This window comes from Dermacentor andersoni, chromosome 3, assembly GCF_023375885.2.
Source record: "Dermacentor andersoni chromosome 3, qqDerAnde1_hic_scaffold, whole genome shotgun sequence".
Taxonomy (NCBI): domain Eukaryota; kingdom Metazoa; phylum Arthropoda; class Arachnida; order Ixodida; family Ixodidae; genus Dermacentor; species Dermacentor andersoni.
In genome coordinates, this window is record NC_092816.1 from 93,394,624 (window position 1) to 93,420,521 (window position 25,898).

General features: G+C 44.6%; 1 protein-coding gene across 1 annotated transcript in view; it reads right to left on the reverse strand.

Moving 5' to 3' along the window:
- Window positions 1-24,451, reverse strand: part of LOC126542335 (uncharacterized) — a 406,338-nt gene extending 381,887 nt beyond the window's left edge. The window contains exon 1 of the mRNA XM_055076589.2: window positions 24,123-24,451. The gene's annotated coding sequence lies outside the window, so the exon portion shown is untranslated. The remainder of the gene's footprint in view (window positions 1-24,122) is intronic.
- Window positions 24,452-25,898: the final 1,447 nt, after the last annotated feature.

Below are 25,898 nucleotides of genomic sequence, written 5' to 3' on the forward strand. Positions count from 1 at the left end.
TTATTTTCTCTATTATTCTTTTTTCCTTTTTGCGGCCACTGCGGTAGGAAATTCAGTGTTCTTCATATAAAACCAAATTGTCATAAAAAAATTCGATGGATCTTTTTTGGAATGCTTTGTATCGGTGTAAACGGAAACACGGAATCCTAATGATTATATAATCGCATTCAACCTGAAATTACTTTTGTCACATCCAACATTCGTTATAAGCATATAATTGCTGCACAGTGACGTCGGCAGTAAACAATTATGGTTATAAATGATAATTTGATATATTTGTGTTCGGTATATCAAGGTTCGACTTACAGGTGATAAAGAAACACACAGCGTTGTCAACTAAACCAAACTGAACGCGACATGAAACATCGATCCACAGCGCACGCTGTCAAGAACATCCACTACAAGAGAACACATAATTACATATTGAGCGCACTGCAGTTGGCAGGTGCAATGATTTCAATCATTTTTTTTTTATCAATTACCATGTTTCGTCATGTATTGCGCTGCTCATGATGGGCATGAGCCATTTTCTGAGGCTTTGCGATGTGTTTCTTTGGCAGTTTTTAGTACAAATAGCATTCTTTATAGGATACTTCACGAACTCTCCCATTTGCTTTTTTTATGTTTCTGTGTCTCTAACAGCTTTCCAGCCAGGTTGGGTCACTAGGTAGTCTATGATCTGATGTGTAGAGCATTCCGTTGCTGTGCAGACCGAACCCGGTTTAGAAGCAGTCGTCGGGCAAACTTGGGTTATTAGGCATATGTAACACATGTGCCGCTGTCTAATGAACCTGTTTCACGCAAACTTCGGTCATTGGATATGTGCCAGCAAGTGTTCGCCGATCTTCAATGCAGGAAAATTAAGGCACAACCAATGTCCCAAGGAATTTCTACGTTAAAGGGAAGCTGAAGAGTCTGTCGAATTCAATAAGACGCTCATATACGGATGCGGGAACCTTATAAACCATGAAGGTAAAATATTGGGGGGGGGGGGGGGGATTTTTCACTTAGGAGCGACGCAATCGTCGGTTAAAATTGCGCTGTAGCTCCGCCCCCCGTCGAGCGCCGCGCGCTGCTGCTGACGCTGTCGATGCGAGCGGAGACCAGAAACGGTGGCATAGTGACGTCAACACTGGTGTTCCGCTCCTTCGCAGCCTCCGCGACCGTGCCTGACCGGGCTTATTACTGCGTGCGTTCCGTCCTAATCTGCTTCGCTCGACCCTACATTCCTTTATTTGTGTGTATATAGGAGTGGTAGTTGACGTGCGCAGCATCAATTGAACTTGTAGGCCGACCATGCCGGCGTTCTGTGCAGCCTACGCTTGCACGAACACCAGCGGCCGCGACGATGTTCCGATGTTCCATTAGTTCCTGCAAGACAAGAAGCTTTCAGCTAAGTGGGAGGCTGCTGTGAAGCGAAACAACTTCAAGCGCTCAAGAACAAGTGTTGCGCTCTAACCACTTCCGTGACGATTACTACCGGAGTTTATCAATAATGCGTGCGTTGGGTTCTCCTAAAAAAAATAGTTAGCACGCTGAACGGAAGGTGCATGTTTATCGCCCACCCTTGACGCAAGTTTCATCGCCAAGCGCCGCGAATTTTCTATTGGCACGTGTGTTGTGAAACAGCCTGCATGCAGCTACCATAACGCAGTGGAAGCGTAAAGTTTGCATGTGTTGGAAAGCTTGCTCACGCCAAGACGCTGCACTCCCCCTTCTCTCGCACACATAAGAAACCGACCATCTCACGTAGCCGACGGAATTCGCCGGTTACGAGTAGCGTGCGGATGGAGCGCTGATGAAGGTTCTATACTACACGTGCTACAACAGCCGGTAAACTTTTCCCTCGTTGAAACCGTATGTGTAGATTGCCGATAGCTTTAGGGCAGCGCACAAATGCTGGAGATCGCATCACCGCTTACGTTCTACAAGTAGGCATGCAGGAACATAACACTACAGTTGTTTGCCCGGAAACGTACTCACTGGAACGCTGAATGCAGCTTAGCAAAAAACATACTCGCCAAAGAGCATTTCCAACACAAGGAGATGCTAACACTTCGCCTTCGTTCGCGTGGAAAGCAATGCTTGCACCAGCATTTTTTGCTTCTTGGAGAGGCCGGCTCTTCGCAATCGGCTCGTACATGTAGTATGTACAAGTATGTACGTACGCGTAGTATGTACAAGTATAAACCCCTTACAAGTGATCTTGCACGCGACAGCGACAGCGCTACAAGCGAGGCGATGGCTGTCACGTTCACTCGTCGTCTGCAAGCCGAACTCCACGCGAGCGTCGGCTTTGAGCGACGACTTCCCGGAATGAGGGCAGCAATATACGCGCCGAAACTAGCGTGACGCATGCTTTATCAATTTAAGTTGATGTATTTTACTGAAGAAGGAGCATAAAATATTTCTGAAGGTCTTGCACTAGGTTCTTATTGTTGCACGTGTAAAATTCAATAGTTTGCTTGTTCCGTGCGACAAACAACAGTATTTGAGTTATGTACATCCAGTTTCGGCTTCGCACAATTGGCTAGTCGCTCATAGAATTTCCGGGCGACGAGCGACGAGTTCTAGATTTCTAGAAACGAGCGATCGAGCGACAACACCGAGTGATTTGTTCAAGCGACGGCCCGTTTTGTCGCTCGAAACCGTCGCCCGTCACCGTCGCGCGCAAGATCGCTCTCGTAGAGTTTGGACATAACGCCGAACTCCTCAGGGAAACGCAAGCTCTCGAAAATTTCCATGACCGCCTCAGCAAAACACCACCAAACTACTTTACACCGTGCTTCGTGTGTAGCGGCAGCAGTCGGTCCGGACGATCACCATTGTTGACGTCACGAGGCGCCCGACCAATCACAGGCGGAAACAAGGCGCGCGAGCTGGGCGTGTCTGCCGCTGCACTTTTCGTCGAAATAAAATATGTTTGCGCTTTCTTTCACTCAATTTCGATGCGATATTCGAATTCAGAGGGTTGAAAACCACTGCGTACTGCTCTTCACTCATTTTTTCTGGAAAACCTTTCAGCTTCCCTTTAATGCGATTGCCATTGAAGCAATGTCGCGACATACCGTAATGTCACTGCTGAAACGTCATGTATTATGCGCGCATGCAGCACGGCGCCTCTTTCACGCATCAATTGAATTGAATAAAATTGTGGGGTTTTGCATGCCGAAACAATGATTTGATTCTGAGGCACGCCGTAGTGTGAGACTGCAGATTAATTTTTAACCACCAGGGTATCTTTAACGTGCCGCCAATGCACAGGACAGGGGCGTTTCTGCATTTTGCCCCCATCGAAATGTGGCCATTGCGGCCGGGATTTGACCCCGCGACCTTGTGTTTAGCGTGGCGACACTATATTCGCTAAGCCGCCCCGGCGGGTTTCGCGCATCGATGTTGATGTTATTGGCGTCCCATACGAAAGTTGGCGGCGACTCAAATTCACCCGGCTTGCTAGAGAACATAATTTTTGCTGCAGTTATAGCAGTCTAGTATTTCGCCTATCTGTCATAATCGTTTCTTTCTCAATTGAAACCTTCACCTCTTTATTATACAGTTACTTACGCTTGTCCACAGCGCTGGCCGCACACTGTTCTCTTCTTGCCCGTGGGCCCTATGACCATATTTGCGGCTCCTGAACAAGCAGGTTCTTTCTTTGTTACTCGAGGGCATCACACCGAATGAGATTAAAGACGTGAGAATAAATTTGCGGAAGAATTCCCTGGCTGTAAACGTTTTACATCGTAGCGCAATACAAAGTCTTCGGAATGTCACTGAAATCGACATAGCAAAAGGGCGGTCAATGATCCCTACAGGCGGTAACGGCACTGTTGGCGTCATTTATGACGTCGACGTTTCCACTCCGGCCGACGACTTTCCACTATTAATAAAACCAATAACAGAAGGCACTGCCATCATTCATTTCATCAGACCTGGAAACACACGCTGCGTGAGGTTTGTGTTTGAGGGAGACTGCCTTCCCACTCACGTCAAAGTTGGCCATGTCCGCCATGCAGTTCGACCGTACATACCGAAGCCCCTGTAATGCCACAAGTGCTTCAAGATTGGCCATGTAAAAAGCGTCTGTGTGAACAATGATGTGTGCCCACGGAGCGCTGAATCCCATTCAGAAGACGCCTTCCGCGCGACTGTCCTGAAGTACCCTAATTGCCGTGATTCAAACGGAGCCTCATCGAAGGGCTGCCCGAGGGTCCAGAATGAATTCGCGGTTCTAAAGCGCATGATTCGGGATAATTAAACACAAAGCGAGGCTGCCGCTACACATACGTGACGACGATATCGCCACCGAAGAGGGCAACGAAACGCCGCAACAAGCAACATGCTTTCTTCCGCCAAAGTGGCTGCTATATCAACGCAGAGCGCCACCATGAAACATACCGCGAAAACGAAGAAAATGGCAAGACTCGAGCATCCTGCAGAATGGCCCGCACTTCCAAGGGCACAAACTGCGACGAAGACACCTCAGATACCCCCGCCATCAACACCCTCACAAACCGCCGATGCAACGACACCCGATGATCGCCAGGTTATAATAATGCTGCGCTCACTGATGAATGCTATGCGTGTTCTGCTCAGCAGCATGAAAGCCTCGTGGGCGCAAAGCGCACTGCAGATGCTGGACACCTTGGGTCCAGTGCTTGCGGCTGTACACTTTTAAAATTTTAACCCTCTTATAGGCGTAAGAGGGGTGTTTCGGCTTTTCACCCTTGTAAACACCCTTGAAACACCCTTTTTTCCAAAAAAGGGTGTTCCACAAGAAAGCATCCCTGGAACACCCCAGTCCTTATTTACATTCTAATTTTACGGGCATAAATTAACAAGGCTATAGAAAGATAAATGAACGTTGGCTGGTTACGGCATTTATATTATAATGATGTGCCAAGCACTGGGACATGCTGTGTCCTTAGTGCAGCATGCTTTGTTATTACGCTGTGCTGCCTGGTGGCAGCGCACTATCACTGCAGAGGAAAATGACGAAAAGCGTGGGGTGTGTGCCTTGCTGCAATGACGGAACCTTAATTTTTTGCCTGAGAGGGTCTCACAATAAATATAGTACTACATGCTCAACCAGGGGAGCAATGTGGCCACACCTCTCACATTATGGCTCATGTACTGAACAAGATAGCTAAGTACCCTATGAATGCTAACCACAATTTTAAAGGATCCTTTAAAGTTTCTCCGGTTTTGGGCGGAATCGAAGTTGCCTATTCAGACCATCCTGTCTGAATTGGTGTTCACAAACCTGCCACGAGCGCAGTTCGAAGCAGCGCTGTATGGCTCAGCGTCTCCAAATCGATGCGCGAGACAGGAGTCTGGCCGCAATACACGCCCTAACATGATGCATTTCGGCCGTGACAGTATGGCGTGTCGTTACGTTGTTTCAAGGCTGATCACACTAACGTCGACATTCATCCTGAGATGGGTTCTGCTGGAATATTTAGTAGATCCGTCGTCTCCACCCTCCAACGGGGGAGGAGAATAAGTGGGTACGTAGAGATGGGTGAGCGAAAATTGAAATGGCCTGAAAAAGGGAACCGGCGTAGGAGAATGTTTACTTGTGGTGTCAAGGAAATAAGGGAGAAACGGTAGCGCTACCAGCTCTCCCAAATAGTTCGAGGGAGAAAAAGGGAAATTAATGTCCAATTGTGAACATCCATCGTCGATGTGGTGCGCCTATTATTTTTTATAGAACAAAAAAGAAAACATGGTTCGCATAGTCAATAACTAACTGTTAAAGCGTTAGGAAAAAATAAAAGTTTAAATAAACTCAACGTAATCCCTACTTTTGCGGTTAATCGCAGGTAGAGCAATAAGAAGTCAAACGAATGAATGCGATCTCACGAATTGTCTAAAGTAAAGGAATTGAGAAAAGACAATTACCAAGTATAAAAATTATAAATAAATATAGTATATTAAAACTCAGCTAGCGTAGATAATAAATCATTAGTGAGGGAAAATGTGAAAAACACAACAACGGGATTTTAGGAAAAAGAATAATTAGGGCAACGGTTATGATTAGCTCTGTTCTTGCTACTTAAGATTGCACTAGTGGCCGTGTTCTTTATATCCCATCCCATCACGTTGATGTGAGGAGCTTGCGGTGCCTGAAACACGCGTGTGAGGTAATAAATATTTGTTGAAGTCTAACCACTACGTACATTTTCCTCGCTGTCATAACTACTTTAGCTGCTTTAGTTGTTTGGCAGCTACGACCGGGCAAGGGTCCCCTCTTGGTCTCCATTGAACCACACTCAATTCTAATAACTGCGAATAACCATGTTTTCCACACAGTAGCAGCTCAGACGATCGACCCGAGAGCATGAGATTCAATGCATGTAACAGAAACTATGAGGAGCGGAGTAGAGTGTTCTTTTAGGCAGCGCAGTCTCAACGCCTATCTGTGTCAAACAAGCGCCATGGCTTTACATGGATCGCGTGAGTCAGCGAAAAAAAAGCGAGTGGTGCTCGCCTGTTGACTGAGGCGTATGCGTTCAGTTTTTCTTCACGCCAGTAGGATCGAGCGATCCGCAAATGGAAACACGTTCGACACTGCCTAAAGCCGCGAACTCGCGTGTGGCGACGACGGTCATCGCGTGGACACGCTCTATGAGCGAGCACTTTTCTTTATTCATCGTTCTCGGGTGTTTTATTTCGGTCGTTACTGATAAATGGAGGGATTCGCTGCTTTAATAGAAAAAAAATGTTTTTGCGTTGAAGTATCGACCGTACTGCAGCGTCCCAGATGCCTAATTAACATTTTTTTTTTTTTTTTATAAGCGTTGTCTGCCGTTGGCCCACCCCCTTCTCTAATAACGTGTCGGACGTCGGGTACGGCTGGCACATGCTCTTACACGCAGTTCTGGGTAAGAACGTTTTGGGAAATACGGGCCCAGAAGTTTCTGCCAGTCTGTTGTAAGGGGGCGGACAGCACTCTTCAGTGAAATCGAATCAGTGGCAGGGGCCTGCGGGTGCGAAACATAGTCACGTCACTTACAAGAGCAAAAAAGGGAAGCAGGTTTATGAGCAGCGAAACCTCGGGCTCAATTAAGGTGCGGATATAAAGCCAGTTTGTCACGGCATGTGTCCATCGACTGACCATCGGTGACAGAGTGAAAAGTCTGCATAGATGAGCAAAACGTAAAAGTTCTGAGCGTATTTGACAGCGCAAGTGTCCGAGAAAGTGAAACAAACTTGATGTGCGTACCACTCAAAAAGCAGTACTTAGGTGCAATTCTCTCTCACCACTGTTGCAGTTGTTTCGTAGCGTGGCCACCACTGGCGTGGGGGACAGAATTGTGAACGCAAAGGCCTGTAGAACTTATTTTGATGATCTCAGTTGCTCAAACGCTCTCTGTAGCAGTGTCGTTCGGTCTCTGCTTATATACAGTGTGTTAAGTTTTAAGGTATCCGGAATTTTTGAATATATCCTGTTGCAGGTAACATGATTCTAGTTCTTGAGCTGGGTTACACTCAGAAATTCCGACATTACATGCACAAGAAATCGAAACACATATCAAGTGATTAACGAAAATTCACAAATTATATTTTGAACTAATTAGTTTATGGTACATTTCGCAATTTACGAATTGTAGCCTTTGAGCGTGCTAGGCTTATCCACTTGTACTATTTTTCCAGAATGATGCCAGTTTGCAGATATGCGCCATCAAACTCGTCGTAAAAATGCACTGTTGTTCCACTTACTCTTTTAACGAAATGCTCTTCCATGCACTGAAGCACAGAAGTAACTGGGACACCCACGCATTTCATCCCACACTTTGGGAAATAATATTTCGGAACTGCTGTCGCCCTGGAAATTAATTTCAAGTTCACCGGCTACAATTCGTTAATTGCAAAAGGTGCTGTAAATTAATTACTTAAGGAGTTATTAGTGAATTTGTATTAAGTAGTTGAATACGTGCTTTGATTTCTCGTGCTAGTAAAACCCGCCTCTTCGAATAATCCTGCTCTAGAATAATAGAAAAAAAAAAGCAATCGAGAACCACTCATCATTAATTTGTGAGAAACCAGGATAGATTAGGAGCGCGAAACGGTCCCTGCGCATTAAATGGAAGCCAATTCTCTTTCAGACAAAGCAACTGGGGGTCAGCTAACACAACCACCCTCGGATATGGCGTCAATTACGTATAACCCTTGTCCGATCATCACCTGTTTCGCGACGACCACAGCCTCGCAAAACACCGGAACGCAACCACACTGATTACAGTACAATGCAAGAAAGCCCTCACTGCAATTCTGCACCTTCAAATTGCGCTCTTGTAGCCTGACGTTGAGGCACCTGGTCAGTCTGTCGTCCTACGTACTTCAACCACAAGGAATTGGAATACTACGCACAACTTCCTCTGCGCATTCAACAAAACTGTTTCTAAGTTTTTCCTTTGCACTTGCGTGCTACCGTTTGCCTGGGCCAAGCCCTGGCACATATAACTGCGAAAGTCTGCGTTGCACTGAGGAAACAATGGAAATTCCTGCGTGTTTGTCCGATCTTTCTAATCTTCTGCGACACATGATGTAGGTCGGGAACGATCGCTACCTTCATCCTTGCCGCTGGCTCAGCTTCGCTAGCATTGTTGCGTCTCTTGTATTTTTGTGCGATGTCTCAGGCAGAGATATGGTAGGTGCTACTACCCTGCTACCCTGCTTCTTCTGAATGAACCCAGGGTAGCAAACCAGTCGTGCGTATGGTTAACCTTTCTGCCCTTCCTCTCTTCTATTTCTCTCCCTCTCTCTCTGAACGAACTAATTGCCCAGTGAAGCTGCCTTGAATTGCACGGCGACATTATTTTCTTGGAGAATTTCAAGGACACGTGTGTGCTATGGCCCTCCTGACAAACTTACTGCGGGTTGGTCCTAATGGTAAGAGGCGCTTTTTCGTACGTAGTTCGTACCTACAACACTCGTGGTCACTTGAGAGCGACGTACTTACATAAAAAAAACTGAATCTATTCGTCTTTCGGAAGGTAGTGCGTGGGCTTTAGCGGATGTAAGCCTTTTTCAAATAGTGTCAAGGTGTACTGAAGAGGGAAACTCTGCGTAGAGTCATCACAGTTTATCAAAATCAAGTGGTCATTCCGAATCCGAGAGCATTTTGCCAGCCGTACTGAGGATAGCCGTACTAGGAGCAACCTATCCAAGTGTGCAAGGAGCAAGTCCTTCAACACAGGGTTTATGCATGATTGGAGACGCACTCAGCTTTTTTGAAAGTAAGCACCTCCATTCCGCTAGGAATTCAAGTTTAATAAAACCTTTTGCCGTGACCCCGCAACCAATTTGAAAGGCCACTAGGCCAAATTTAAATAATGCATCTTCAACATCGTATAACAGTTCATAGTGCAATAGCGAGTAATACAAGTCCTTAGCATCGATAGACACATACCCCCTACTACACCATGAACTTCTTGAAGATGAAATTATTCTATTGAACAATCAATTTAAAACACGGGAGTGATAGCACAATGGGTGATAATTCAGGTCGCAGTTATTGCCAATGATCATTGCGAAGCCCTCAGTTGCCTTGTGTGACAATGAGTGGGCCTCTGCTTGAATGTGCACAGAATGATGCGCGCTTATAATATATCTGGGTTTCTCATAAATGACTAATAGGTGGTTTTGCTTGCGTAATTTTTTTTTTTTAGTTCATAACCCGCCACGGTGCGTAATGGCTTCGGCGCAGCGCTGAGAAGCCCGAAGGCTCGGGATCCAATCCTGGCCGCCGCCGCCGCCGCCGCCGCCGCCGCCGCCGCCGCCACATTTCGCTGAGAGTGAAATGAAAAAAAAAAAAAGAAAAGAACACCAGTGTGCCGTGCATTACGTGTGCGTTAAAGTACCTCAGGTGTTTAAAATTAATCTGGAGTACCCCACTACGGCGCGCCTCATAGTCATATCATGGTTTTGGCACTTAAAGCCTTCGAAGTTAGGTTTCTTGAGTATTTTTTTTTTGCTCTTGTTTTAGCTCTGTTTGCAACTTGGCGAAGTAACAGTTCAGACTCTGATCACGTGTTATAATATGCATATCTAGATAGATAGATAGATAGATAGATAGATAGATAGATAGATAGATAGATAGATAGATAGATAGATAGATAGATAGATAGATAGATAGATAGATAGATAGATAGATAGATAGATAGATAGATAGATAGATAGATAGATAGATAGATAGATAGATAGATAGATAGATAGATAGATAGATAGATAGATAGATAGATAGATAGATAGATAGATAGATAGATAGATAGATAGATAGATAGATAGATAGATAGATAGATGGATAGATAGATATGCGCCCTTTTTAATAAACCCGTAGTTGGAAGTCAGCGCTCTTCTCGTTCTCTCCGTCATCCGTCCGCTGTGTCGCTGTTTTAGTAATGTATTATCAGCTACCCCGATACCACACACTGCGTCAAGAATGGAAACAGTTTGACAGCACTTACAGCTTTGTGCGCTCTATGTTGTTGTGGTCGCCATCATTGTAGATGTTGTGGTTGTTGTTTGAACACGATGGCGCATACACGGGGTTATTGTTTTTTTTTCTGCATTCTTTCCTGAGTCGTCCATAAAAATAATAAAAAAAGATACAATAGCCACGCACAAGAAAAATTAACGATTGTCTTTCAACCATGTGCGTGGTGCATGCTTTTCGAAACAACACTACTGTTTCAAGAAATGTGCGGAGATAAGCAAGAAAAACAGTGTGTTGAATGCAACCCGCAATGAAAAAGTGCCGACAGGCCGGAACGTCTCTCAAGGCAAGAAAACAGACTTTTGTCGCCAAAGCCCATGAAAATCAAGATGCACGCGTAACGTGACAACGCATGGAAAAATATATACTGCAGATATTCCAATTTACAATGACGTTTATTCTTGCCGCAAAGTCACAAAACGTAAACAAGACAGCGAGTTCTTCATTATTATTTTTTTGCATTTCATACCCTTTTGGGTATGCTTTCACGTACATTATTTTTTCGCGTTTAATTCAATTCATCTCTGCATCAGTGCCATTGAGGAAAATCATCTAATGGTATAACAAAAAAAAGAACTCCGTCTGCATTTACTCATTTCCAACTAAGCAAGTACACCCGTCTTTATAACGTCTCGCGATGCGTAGTACAAGCAGGCGTTGCGCTCGACACAGAAGAATATATATATATATATATATATATATATATATATATATATATATATATATATAATATGAAACGAAACTTAAACGGAGCTCCAGCGATGCAGAGTTAATTAAATGTCGCGAAAGCAGCAGTGCTTAGTTCTGATACGGCTTTGAAACGACTGAGCTAGAACATAAAAGCGCTACTTTATTTCTCTGTGTCTTTAGATTCGTTGAGCTGAACAGATAAGACGAAAATTAAAATTTTTGATAGAGCTGTTCTAATTAAAGGCAAATCCGAGTCTTTTATGAAACTAATGACGCGCGACTTCAGACAGCATCACGTGGGCGCATGCAGATAGAGCCTCCGTGCAGTTCGGTTTCTAGTGCGAAAAAAAAAGAATAATGTCCAGTCTAATCTCGCTCTACTTGCATGAATATTTGGCTTCCGGTTGTCTGCAGAACACCCGCGGATTAATTAACGCCGGTTCGCTCCGACTACGCGTTCTCGTGCAAAACAACCAACTGGCAGCGGAGACACAAAAACCAGTCAAGTTGGAGATAAGGGAGCAATGAGGGAAATCAAAACGGGTTTTGTCTCTGTTTTCATTTTTTTTTGTTATGTGTGAGAACTTCCGTCAGCGAAGACAGTCGATTCACATCTACCGAAACAAATTCGAAATTTCAGTGGTAATGTGACCGGTTCCTTAGCAGTGTTTCGAGATATGTTTAAGTTAAAGAGAACTTCTAATTATCCAAGTTCAACTTGTGGAAGGTGCGTGCCAGTGTGTGACAGACAGATTACGATGGCAACAAACAAGTTCATTGTTTAGTTCTCTATTGATTTAGAGGAAAAAGCACAGGAAGGCAGGCTACGAGAAAGATGCCTGTACCCAAAACCCGGATTCGTTACTTATGGTAAGATAAAAAAAGAAAAAGAAAAGAAAAACGCACAATACACACAAGAACACCATCAGACAAATACTCTCTCATGTACGGGCACCAGCACTGAAAGCCCAGTTTTGTAACTGTGGGATCCCTACTCATTACGCAAGAGTAAAGGAGTCCACATAAGTATCTTTATGCACGCATAAGGACAGCACTATCGCGAGATCAGCTCGTTAAAAGAGAAGCACATCGTACATGTACGAAACACGTGTTACAAGTTCATTCTGAGCCTCTAATACTGGAAATGGCGACCAACATGACAATAGAAAATGCGGTAGGAGGCACATACATGCAGTTACATGCTGGAAGCAACATCGCACCCCTACACTTTTCGGTACGTGCAAAAATAAAAAGAGGGGTGTGTGTGGGGTTCCTTATCGGAACAAAGTCACAATAAGCAAATCGAAAGTGAAATCTATTGCTTAATCTCCAGCAAGAATACCACTTCCAGCGGCTGTCTCGGCTGCCCCGTGTGGTAGGAGTTCACCACCCTTGGCTGAGCCTTAAAGTTATTCGCCATAAATTGGATCAGTTCTTTGGCTCAGTCTTAACTGCTCGCTTTTCGGCATGATTGTTCCAAATCATGACATCAACCATATCGTACGGGTACATGGGCTCTAGGAGAAAGCTACTTTTATAGCTAATCATAAGAGCATCAAGGGGCACAGCGTTGATCATTGTTTTAGAAGCCAGCTCTGAAGAAACTTCACTACGAAATTGCTTAAACGATTTTTTACCCCTTCTTACACATTCCGGCTTCTAACAGAAGCCGAAATCTCGCTTATTGAACCTTGTATCTTCGCCGAATCGGGCTGCAAATTTGAGATCAGAGTCTACACTAAAGGAAACACGAGCCTAGATTAAGAAGATGTTACAAAAGAAAGAAAATACGCGACCAGCGTCGCGTTTTTTCATGGACTTCCAAAAGAATGGTTCGCGTTTCCAGCGCTTCTATTGCATAAGACTCCACCACTTTGAAGCTCTTCGAAAGAACTGCTCATAAACCGATGCACTCACTTTCATAATGAATAAGTATGGCCTAAACTATGGCTTTGCTTCAGCCACGATAACTCTGCGAAATCTAGACTTCGATTACATCAAATTTTGCTGCACCTTTCATCGGTTGTATCGTGGCGGGCAAAGTACATGAAAATAGATATATAAAACTTCATTCTCACACGGTTTTATTTTCTTGCTGCTTCTGCGCGTAGATTAAATTTTTTTGTGAGACGTAAAGAAGATATCACAATCAAGCTTCACCAATTTCCAGCCTAGTTCAGCGCCAGCCGCGTAGCACCTTTCGCGCGAAGAGATTTGTTCTGGAGTAAATTTCGCTTCGATATTGAAGCCGACGTTGCCCAGTGTACACAGGGAAGGAACATAAGCTCTGACAGGTACAAGCGTCAAGAGAATGAGCGTTTCCAGGGCGAGAGGTTATATATAGAGAGACGGTGCGCATGCTTTCTTTTAAAGCTTGAGTTCAGTGCGTCCCGACTTGTGTACACTGCAATCTCGGAACATAAGGCGCCAAATCAAATAATCGCAGCGATGCAATCACCCATGAAACTTCACTTTCCTCAGAGTTTGCTTCCAGAGTAGTCGTACATATAAGGGCGGCACGAGAGATGTGACAGCGACAGACCAATCTTGATTTGCAGGGGATAATAAGTGTTTCCCACTGGAACACGAACGACAAGGCGCGACCACAGTCATTGGCCGGGAGCGATAAAGCGGAACGCAGATGTCCATATTCTGAGAAGCGAAATGGCGGTACTTCCAATCTGGCAACGTTGTCAACATAAAACCTCTTGTTTTTGTTGTTTTTTACACTGCAGCCCCTCTTACGTAATTTAAGCAACAAAAACTTCCGCCGGAATTAAGCGGCCTTGCGGTATCAGGGGACAAATTCAAAAAAGGTTTAAGTTTTAAAGTCCGCTTTGCCACTGGTCAGCCGCTTTCACTAATCATATGACCCACATAACCGTCGGCTAGCAACTGCTCTTACGGACACCTGCATGGTAAGAACCTTGTTGTGCGAACACAGAATCCGAATTCAGAATCATAGAACACAGAATCCGAACACAGAATCCGAAAATGCACTAAATAACTAACTACATTACGGCCGAAATGGAAGTTTACAAGTTGTAGTGGGTGACTCTGCAAGGCGTGTCTACTTTGAGTGAATTTTCAGGAAGTCACCAGCTTCGATATTCCGATGTGTGCGACGAAATACATGTGTGTTCCAGTTACTTCTATGTTTCAATGCGTAAAATACGGTTTTGTTAAAAAAGGTAAGTGGAACCGCGGATTTTTGGGGCTAGTTTAATGGCACAGGTATCTGGCACCATATCCGGTATCATCCTGAAAATTTGTTCCTAGTAGCCTTGCAAACGCACTGGTTACAATTCGTAAATTGTAATATGCGCCGTAAAGTAATTAATTAGGAACTTCATTAGCGAATGTTCTTAATATTTTACAAAGGTTCAGATGCGGCTTTTACACGGGTGCCGCCATTACATGAGTGTACATGGTGTGTATCGGTGCGTATGTGTGTGCGTGTGTGCGTGCGTGTGTGTGTGTGTGACTTTATAACTGACTTATCGCATTCAAATATAGCAGGACGGCCGTATTGTTAGCAGACAAATCATCTTGAAGTGCTCTGACTGTCGCGTAAGACGAATTTATTTTTTCCAGCGAGAATGAGCAGTGTTCAGTGGCAATAATGAAGCATGGACATCACCTTTAGAACCTCCTAAAATTCAGCGTGTCTGATTTTTAGATAGACTACAGATCAGTTGCACGAATGCCGGGAAATGACCAGTCGACGATGTTACGACAAGAAATTTCCTCACAATTCCTACGACATTCACGACAAACTTCTCACACAACACCACAAGCTCCTCAAGAAATATCAAACCCCCTAACTCTTTTTTCCAGGTTGTAATATACAAAAATGTTCTGACATCCCTGTATTTTATTTCGACAAGCTGCAGTATCAGACCGGTGCTGAAAAAGCAATATTTGGCTAATCTATATTGATAAATAACACATAGAGGACTTAGAATAGCAAAGCTGTGCCGTTGTGGCAGGTTTTAAAACGGGCGCAAGGCAAATAGAAAGAAAAAACTATGAAGAACTGATAGGGATGTCGCTATGAAACTTCCGCTTTATGTGTTTTTCATGCCTTTTCTTCTATATCGTCATCATCTTTGCATTCTCCGTCTTTTTTTGTTCCCCTTTTCCAACGCTGAGTAGCAGGCTAGGACATAGTAGCCCAGGCCGACCTCTCAGCTTTTCTCTCATAATAAATCTCTCCCTCCACGGCATGTCTTCGTGACGTCATGTGCTTTTGTTGTGCCTACTAGACATTAGCCTTCTGCTTAACAATAACAAAGGAATTGCTTTAAATTCATAAGTACAGACACGGCCTAATTTTGAAAACTCCTTCCTGCATGTGGGCTTTGGAAATACCCTAAAACATACCAAATATATCACTGTCAACTTGACGTCATCGGCACAGTGATTTTGGTCCAAAACTTAATGTAGGGAAGCTCAGGACTTCATGTTATGGGATCAGACCCGACGATTTTCTGCAAAGAAGCAGAAACAGAATTTTTTTAGCGAACAAATTAGGTGTGGAATGGTTTTCAGTGGCGAAGGTGGTGATTACATTGTAGTTATCAGAAAATTTGAGTAGTTTCCACAATACTTCAATTCTAAAATTCCAGAATAGTTAGCAGCATGACGACGGTGTTTTCTGATAGACAAATACCATGTTTTGGTTTAGGCGTAAAATTAAGATACAGTAGAATTACAGCGTTCGTTATAAAGCAATAGCAGGTAGCATATATTGAAGTCGACATCGAGAGAGAGAAGTGGCGTTAGGCAGATCATTTGATGAGTAATACCCCTGTCACACGGACGCGGCTAAAGTCCTTTTAACTCCCTTCAACCAAGGACGTCTTTATCTCGAGGGAGATGGGCGCCGTGTCACACGGCAGTCCTTTAGCAAAGGAAGTTTAAGGAAGTTCCTAGCGAAAGGAGATGGAAGATTTCCCTTGCAGACTGAAGGGAGCACTCTTGTTCCCGGCGTGCTTGAATTTCGAGTCAAGAAATCACCCTCCTCTTTTTTAATTTCACTTTTACCAGCAATTATAACTGTTTTTATTGCATATAACATAGTATTTGAGCACTGACAAAAATATTTGAGTTGAGCAGCTACATTCGACTCTCGTACCGGGCGTTCTCGGAATGGCTGCTGCGTTTGCCCTGACTGCGCCATTTCTTTTTTTTTTTTTTTTTTTGTCAACGCAATCGCACGTCTCGCGCATGCGGAATCAGTGATTCACGTCTTTCCCAAGAGGAGCGCAGCCGGCCGCCTATTCCACGAACGACGTGGACCGAAGCGGAAACGTTAATTCGCATTTGGGAAGACTACTTAGAGCAGCTGCGAGGGGAAAAACACAATGCGAAGGTGTGCGATGCTATTGTACAGGCTCAGCGCGCCAACGGCGTTGTCAAGACAGGCAAGCAAGTCTAGTCGAAAATCGACAACTTGACTCAAAAATACAGGTGAGCGTCGTCTTTCTACGCATGCATGCGCTACCGCCCAGCGATCGGAGTTGACAGTAATTAATGCAAAGAGGGCAGATCTTCTGCCGTTTTCAACTGCAGATGTTGGCGAAGTTTCTGAGCAGTTTTCTCCCACTTGCACCTAGAGTTTAGTTCCTTGCTGTGCTAGCTGGCGTTAGTGCTGATGTTTAATTACATACATTGATAGAAATAACACTGTGCTGCGATGAGCGAGCTGTACGCCTTGTATTCTTAATTCACACGCATTCTTTGTCCTATTTCTTAACAGCACTTGCCATTTATTTTTAGGAAACAGGCACGGGATAACACAACGAGCTCCGAAGCCACAACATGGATTTATTTTAGAGAGCTCCATAGATTTTTAGGTAGCCTTCCTGTGAACGATCGCTCTCTTGTGCAAGAGAGCGTGTGCAACCCGGAAGGAACTGTCGAACAGTTAAGACGCACTTTCACTTCCTGTTTACCTAGCGAGCAACATCAATATGCACATAAGTGAAATAAATGCCAAACGTTCTTCCTTCACAGCCTCGGCATAAAGCTCATTTCTAATCACAATTTATGAGATCAACTCTTCAAAAATCTGCAAAAGCACCCGGCGCTATGCCTGGCTTTTTTAACAACTTGCATTGTTGTAAGTTAAGACCGTGTTTCAAGTCCACGCAAATGTTGCCTTTTAAAGCAAGCACATTACGTAGGTCAAACTTTTACTCGAGTCGCATGCTTTTGCTGTTGCCTGGTAATCATGAGCTTACAAAATTTCGCATGCCACTAAGAACGTCACCTTTATATTTTCTGAAGCCATACAAGAATCTATCTTGATATCTTTATTTCGGATCATTTCAGGAATGCAGTCGGAAAACCAGCCATCGACGCGGATTTCAGGAATGCAGCCAGCCAGCCATCGACTAGCCAGCGAGCCATCGACATCAGATGACGAGCTTGGAAGCGTTTCAGGCGAGCCCGCTGTTGGGCGGGCTATGGAATATGGGAATATGGAGCCTGAAGGCATGATGCAGACTACAGCAACGCCTTCAACCTCTGAACTCAGTGGAAGTTGTAGTGAACCGGAAGAGAAAACGTGTGTCCCAACAGCAGAAGTTCCAGGAAGCGCTCTTGGAACAACAAAGAGAACTTATTGTAGCCCTTGATGAGGCTTCGAAAGATGAGCGGGCGCTTAGGGAGAGGCAAGTAAGAGCACAAGAGAAACTGGAGGACCTCCTGGCAGATTTCTTGAATAAAACTTAAGCATGTGCGTTTACTGGCACCGGTTAGTGCTCTCCGATTTGCTGCAAATATTTAATAACAGCATCTCTTACTTCTACTCCACTTGCAACCTGCATGTACGTTGCATGTGATGGTTCCTCATGCAGCGTGTCCTGCAGCTCTGCTTCATTCAGCCACTGCTGTGATATGCAGTCATTGAAGTTTTCACAGATATTGTTCAGTACACAGCACGCACGCACAACAACTGGCACATCCATGGCATCGCATTCCATGCGCTTCATTAAGAACGTGAAACGCGCTTTTAGCCTTCCAAAGGCATTCTCAACAACTCTCCTTGATTTTGAAAGTTCGTAGTTGAACGTTCTTTCTGCTTCGCTGTGTGCATTGGCAATGGGCTTTATGAGGTTGGACGTCGAGGGAAATGCTTAGTCACACAGGATGAGTGGCGGCACATCAGTACGACCAACAGTAAGGCTTGGGTGCCTAAATTTAGGTCCCTCAATAACTTTCGCCAGTGCTAAGCTTTGAAACACATGGGAATCATGGCACCTTCCTGGGGAGCCAACGCTAGTGAACCTAAACCTGTACTTGTGGTCCACCAAAGCCATCAGGATCACACTATACCTGAAAGCAAAATTGACATCGTAGTCAATGACCAATCAACGAAGTCCTGTGACAATAACGGCAGCGCACACTTCAAAATACAGCATAAAACGCTAGTCCATTTGACAGTTTCTTGCAAGGGCGCACACATTTCATTGGCACATGTCACGAAGAGCAGTTGAAAGCTTGCAGCTGTCACTTCAGCCTGTATATTTCTGTTGTGTGCCTAATTTTGAAGTATGTGCAATGCTACTAACTCCATGCATCACCATTTTACAATGCTGAGAAATTGTTTCATACAAGCATGCACGAGCAAACTGATGTATAAAGCGAGATGCATAATTCTTCAGCACACTTGACAGTTTTGATATGTAGCAGTCCGTACAGCGTCTACCGAATAGCCATAAGAATTTTGTATGCTGAGATTTTTAAAAGGTTCTGTTGGTTCATAAGCTGTTATTGAGCGTGGCTCAATATGATAAAACTAAACAGGGTTGAACCACCATGCACATCTGCCATGTGACACAGTTCTGTGTTTCGTTGACTCCAAGGTCAGTGGCAGTTTGGGCTACTTCGTTCATTGATTAACAAGTGGCACAGCAGTGCACAAAAAGAAAGGATGGCAGAAAGACAACACACACCGGCTAGGTCGTGCTGTGTTTGCAGATATCAATCGCACACAGGTGCTTTGCAGCGGTGCCCATTACTTATTTACAGTGACCATCAAGAAAGAAGTTATAAAGCTATTGTTCGAATTAAGCACCAATGTAGTTTGACTGCACCTGTACAATTTTCTAAAGCAACACTTTCAGTACCAGTGGTAACATGGATTTCAATATATTCGAACGGAACAAGCTTCCATTTTACAATTCAGTACCTGCAAGCAAACATAGTGGCATTATTGAATATCTATGCACACCTGTCCTCTAGGCTAAAAATGGAATGCAAATTTCCGTTGAAGAACACTAAATTTCTTTCTCCACACTTCCTACCTTGTCTAGGAATTGGTTGCGCATGCAGCATACATTCAGCAAGCATTAATACTCGCTCTACGTGAGTGCTTACCAGCCCTTATAGTTATAATAATCACTGGCATGCTCCTTCGGTTGGGAAACCGGCAAATGGCACCCATCCAGGGCACCTACTGTATGTGGGAAGCCACAAACAGATTGGAACTCCCTCATATGGTCGGCGACATCACCAGGAGTCATCATCTTTACCCATTTTGCCTCCAGAACTTCCACGACGGCTTCGCAGAATTCTCTGTATATCGCGTTAACCGTCGACCTCCCCAGATCGAACAAATGAGCAATTGTCCGGTCCTCAGCTGACGAACACAGTTTATAGAGCGCCACGGCGACTCGCTTCATTATACCAACAGCCTGCCGCATATTTGTGGTTTGTCGTGTCATTGTTGGTCGGCAGACATCAACTATGTATTTGAAGGTCGTTTCTGACACTCGGAATGATTGACGGTAGCACTCCCCTCCCAAGTTTGGCAATATCTTCTCAAACCATTGTCCATCGCGATGGTAGGCCCAAACTTGCCTTCGTGCACGGCAGGAAGATGAGGACAGTGCTGCTAGCATGTTGTTGTGGAGCAACAACTGCTTTTTGATCGGGCACGCCCTCTCTGCAGCTGCGTCGATTTCGATGTCCATTGATGAGATCGTCGCCAAACTGAGGGCTATCTCGCACTTCTTCCTCACATGCTCGCTCTCGTTCCTCATAGTTGATCTGATGACAAACGCGCACAGTCACGCAAGCACGCAAAAGAGAAAAATTATCCCAGACCACACTACCAACACACCACAATACACAACGTTTCCGCAATAACAGCCAGCACGACAGTAAAACAGCAGAACGCCTAGCCGACTACAGCCGTGGAACCAGGCAACAACAGCACCGAGTGTGCCGGCGATGCGCCTGCGCCGCTGGCGCACGAAGGAAGGGAAACCGGCACAACCAGCCACAACCACGCGAACGACACGAGTAGGCACATGGTGGCTAGCAGAGCGGGCAAAATCGCTGTGTATGAGGTACATGCTATGTTGAGTACATGCTCGTTTTTCTTTTGCCTTTAAGATAGATGACATTTTTAAAATACAATGCATAAGTAATTGTATTTTGTAAGAAAAGACAAGTAACGAAAACTTTTTAGCAATATATAACGTGTTTCTTTCATGACTGCGTACGAGGTGAGCAGCGCCTAATGGGCCCCCAGCGGCAGCTTTCAAAAGCTCCTCGCTTATAGGCCATGTGACACGGAGCTAACTCCTTTGAGGTGAAACTCCCTTACGGTCCTTTAGGGGAAGGAAGTTTGAAGGAGATCCGAGTTGCCCGTGTGACACGGGTATAAATCAGGTGACCGCCTTTGTATTAAGCACACAGCCTGGTGCCATAGCAAGGAACATAGAATGGCACTCGGCAGAGTGATAGATTCTATTATGGTACTCAACATTTTCTGGCAGAATGTGTGCTCTGCTTGCCGAACACAGATGTAACTAGCCATTGCGCTTAAAGAGAGCTTTGTGTTGAAGTTGACGTAATTAGGCTTATAATGACGTTTCGGTTTTTGACGTTACTTCTGTTACCAATTGAACTCCGCAAGAAAGAGACATTGAAAAGGGGGATAGGCAAGGAGGTTAATCACACGCAGTTTCCAGGTCGCTTCCGGTTCGACATCTTGAACTGGGGTGTATGAAAATTAGTCAGTAAGAATATTGAAAAAGAAGGACATTAACCCATTAAGGCCGAAGAAAAATCTACCAGTTGCATCTTGTTAATTTCTTATGTCAGACTATCTTTTTAAACTGTAAATACATTCTGGAAGGTTTGTGAGTGGCGCTTTATTCTTTGAAACGCTACGATAGTGTACTTTATAAATTAAGCTGGAACTTTATGGGAGCTAAACCCGATGTAGATAAGGAAAGCTATATGCTATATCTTGGAGTTTGAAACAAATTATGCGTGGCTCTGGGATCACAAACATCAGAGACCAGTGCAGCTGGAGGAAGGCCAGTAAAGTAGTGCGAAACCGCACACTTAGTCTAACTTTTGCTGGGCTTCCCCCAGCTCCGCTGGTGTCTGGTGTTTGCGGTAGCAGAGCCCCGCACAATATTTTTTTCCACTGCGAGAAAGAGAACCGCCGAAGCGAGCGCGCGTATTTTTATCGGAGAACAATGACGTCGCACCACCTGTGTCCCCGCCGCGCCGCTCCTTCTACCCCGCTAGGCTCCACCCACCCTCGCCGCGTCGCTATGCTGCGCGATGCTATATTTATACTTTGCTTTCACTCTCTCTCTCTCTTTCTCTCAGTTCGGCGAAGCTGAGAACGTCAAGAGAAACTCAGCGAGTTTCTACCAGCTCCACTGTAAAAAGCAATAAGGTTCGCAGCGAAGAGTCAAACGAAATTACGCGAAAACTCGCATAACCTTCTGGTAGCAAAATTACTATTTAGTGAGAAATATTCTTTGCTATGTAGGTGTTTTTACTTATCAAACGTACAACATGACTTCATCAAGTAACAAGGAAGGCCTTTGCGGTTGCTTTCAAAGGCGCGCGCAACGCAAATATATTACTGACGCAGATCTAGACGAGATAATTGGCGATGAATACAGGCATTCAAAACTAAAGTATTCAGCGTTTGGTTCAGTGGTAATTGAAACAGTCAAGAGACCGGTGATATCTCCTCCAATGACAGTCGGTTCTAGCATTACAATCCTGTTTTATGTGTGATAGGTGTCAGTTTCGTTAGAATATTCTGTCATTTCAAGAGGTGGAGTCTACGTCGGGGTCACCAATCTGGGTCGCCTTACTTTAATTGCATTACTCATCTCGATTGGCATAGGAATATACATAGCCTTTGTTGTATTCTGTTTCCTGCCACTCATTTTTCAATTTGTGATAAAAGGCATGAATGATCTTTCTTTTCAAATATTCTCAATATCATATCTAAATAGTTTCTATTCACCTAAATTTACTCTAACACTGCTCGCTATTTTATTGACTGAAAAGAAAAGAGCATCGTCACCTTCATCAGCAGCAAGAAAGGAACCAGGAGGAATAATAGCAATGTTGATGTAAATCTGAATACGTTTCTTTCCTGCCACAGTCTCTGAAGTTCTTGTAGCCAGCAAACCATATTTTCGCGAAATTCAGGTATAAAAACCATCGCGTGGGCTACGAGAGCAAGCAAACCGCTTCAGCATACACATACGCCCAGCGTATTTTACAAAGTACACCTGCATTCATTTTCTTCCGACGGTATAAATATGTATTGTATATGGAAAGTCATGCATTCATCGTTTACATCATTCTTTAATAAAACTTACCCAAAAACTTCACCTTCGAGAAGCGTATGTCATGCCTGACAAAATATAACGAAGCTGTATGTAGAGCAGCACCTGCTATGTTCATCGCTTTTCCAAGTTTGGCGATGAATAGATCAAACACATGATGCAACTGACAAAAAACTACAATGCGGTCGTCTTCGCAGAACCCTTCTTAGCGAAATGGCGTACCAAGGAACACTGTGTGTTTTGTATTTATTATTTACAAATAAAAATTGTACAGTAAACTTAAAAGCGCGCTGGGCACTAATAGGTTAAATGTTTCACAAATGCACTGGAATGGTATTCCCATCAATACTTTGTTTTGTACGAGTTGGTTCATCTTGTCGGTTCTCATTAAAAGCGCTAAAGACGAAGACGAAGACGAAGTCGAAGGACGAAGTCCTGTCGTATGTATTCCTTCGACTTCGTCTTCGTCTTTAGCGCTTTTTATGAAACCCGGCATTCCCATTATAGGCCTCCACATATACCGGTGAATGATTGCATGGCATTCTGCAGTGACGGTGTCTCACGTTGGTGCTGTAGAATTCCTCCTTTCGACAAAGGCTAGTCGTCCAATCGGTTGAGTGCTGAGAAGAGTGATCGTCTGGGCACATGCTAGTCTGGACACTGCCACAGAATATGCCACATGGCTTCTTTTCGACCACACTGGTCTTACACTACTCTGTCGGTGATCCCTCTGCGGAACGCACAGGCATCGAATGTGATGCCAAGCCATATGCTGGACGAAACTGTCATGTCTCATCGTCTCTTCGTGGCACGCTCGATGAAAACCGATGGTTTCACGTAGTATGAACGAAAAAATATTCGGGAATGTATGGAGTGAATTACATTTCTCAAGAAAAACCTGCAGGTTGTTGCACTGACTTGAACCGTTCGTTCTAAATGTTTGCATTCTCTTCCCAGCGCTACGAGTGGGCGACAAAATTAGCAGTACATTACTCTGTGATCACAAATTTGAATAATGTTTACAAATGCTGCAAGATAATATAAAGATTAGGTTATCTCCAATTAAAGCAGTCCTATTTAATACTGTTGCAGGCACGGCGTGTCTAACAACAAGCGACTTGCCCTGGCCTCTACAACTTGTGCTTGAGTTGTCAACTACATGCCCTTTTCATGTACCACTAACTGGTGCGTGAAATTCAAGCGGCTGCAAAAATCAAAGAAAGAAAGAAAGAAAGAAAGAAAGAAAGAAAGAAAGACAGAAAGAAAGAAAGAAAACCGAGCCGCGTAATGTGCCATATGTGTCAACTCACCGTGACCAGAGAAGACAACGCTTCAGGTTCCCTGCATTTCCGGTTTACGGCTCACTTTTAGCTCAAGTCCAGCTTTCACAGTTTTTCGGAACACCGACACATGGACACAAAAGGGCTACAACACACCAGCGCAGAAACGCAAACGACTACGCCTAACGCTGACAAAGTTCGTCGCCGAAAGATAGCGCACGCACACTACGCGTAACGACCGTCTTCCGGGCCGCGAGGAACGGACTTCCGGGCGGCCAAAATTCGCGCCACACCGGCGAAAAGAAAGCAGCCGCACCTGCACACACGGCGTGCTTCTGCGATGCGGCCGCGTTCGTTTGTTTCGCCCCTGACTTTCAAAATATCGGGCAGTGCCATCGATTTTGGCCTGCGGATCACGTGCCACTCCGACGAGGGAACGCCACCACGCGAGCATCGACGAAAGCGCGGAGGCGGAAATGTGGCTTCTTCGGCGAAACCGCCAGCACCACGAGGTCTTTTGAACTGGCTTGCCCAAATATCGGGCGAAATTCTTGCTTCAAAGCTAAGCCTTTCTTTTTTATTTTGTGCTTACGCTCCTGGGTTTGGCGTGTCTGTTACTGCTGCCGGCTACTAAAAACTTAAATCTAGGTTTTCACGTGCCTGACAGGAGATATGATTATGAGGCACACCGTAGTGGGGGGACTCCGGAATGATTTTCACCGCCTGGAGTTCCATCAGCTGCGTCCAATGAACTGGCACATGGGTGTTTTTTGCATCTGGGCCCCATCGAAATGAGGCCGCCGGGGCCGGGATTTCAGCGCTTATCAGCGCTGCATCCAAGCAACTACGCCACCCTGGAGGGTTACTGCTTGCTGTTCGATCGGTTGGTTTCGCCGAATTCTTGCAGCAGCAAATTGCCTTTAATAAACCCTGTGTGATGATCAGGAAATTAGACGAGTACCTATGGCCACAAATGTTCTGCATGACAAAATTAAATAAAAAGATCCTGCATAACGCTCTAACATATTATGTCCGCACATCTTTAAAGCCCACTGACGTCAGCAGTGTATTCAACATATTCTTTGAATAACCTCATTTTCTGTTATGTTGAAATTCAGCATGTGCTACTGAATGCGAGCCCGTACTTGGACAAACCTCTATAACGGGTACGTGGCACCGTTGCACAAAAGTAAGGAATCCTCAAATGCTGCACCGTAAAAAAGATTATCTGCCGTTTCATTCTGTGTATACACCTGGCATCATCATTCTTACCTCGGCAAGCGTCACACGTCGCTTTCGTGCTCGTGACACCGGTGAGCATAGGCGTCTTAAACAGTGCATCCGCCTAACTCGGTGTTAACATTTCGGCATAGCGGATTAAAGGTGTGTTGCATAAATATCCAAATTTAATGAACATAAGGTTGTGACTTTTTTGCGGTTGATGAGCATAAATACTGCAGTGAGACTACACGTTGACTTGTGTTGAAAAAAAAAAAAACTTTAGGCACCTCCGTTTGTTTTCAAGCATTTAATTAAGCACTTCACGAAAAGCTCCGCTTCACACGGATGCTAACACGTGCGCTTCGATGTGCTCAGTTGTGTTTGTTTGCTTCTGTGGATTCTTGGCGTGAGCGTTTCATACAGATTCACCGACTGCAGCAGCATCAGCTGATTTCTAAAAATTAGGTGTCGCATATAAATGTCGAAGTTTTGAGAAAAGTGCAAAGTGTTGGCAGCGCTAAGTTTCGTGACTGCATTGCAATCTCGCGCTGTGCTTACTCAGCAAATCTGTGAATGAGAATTGGC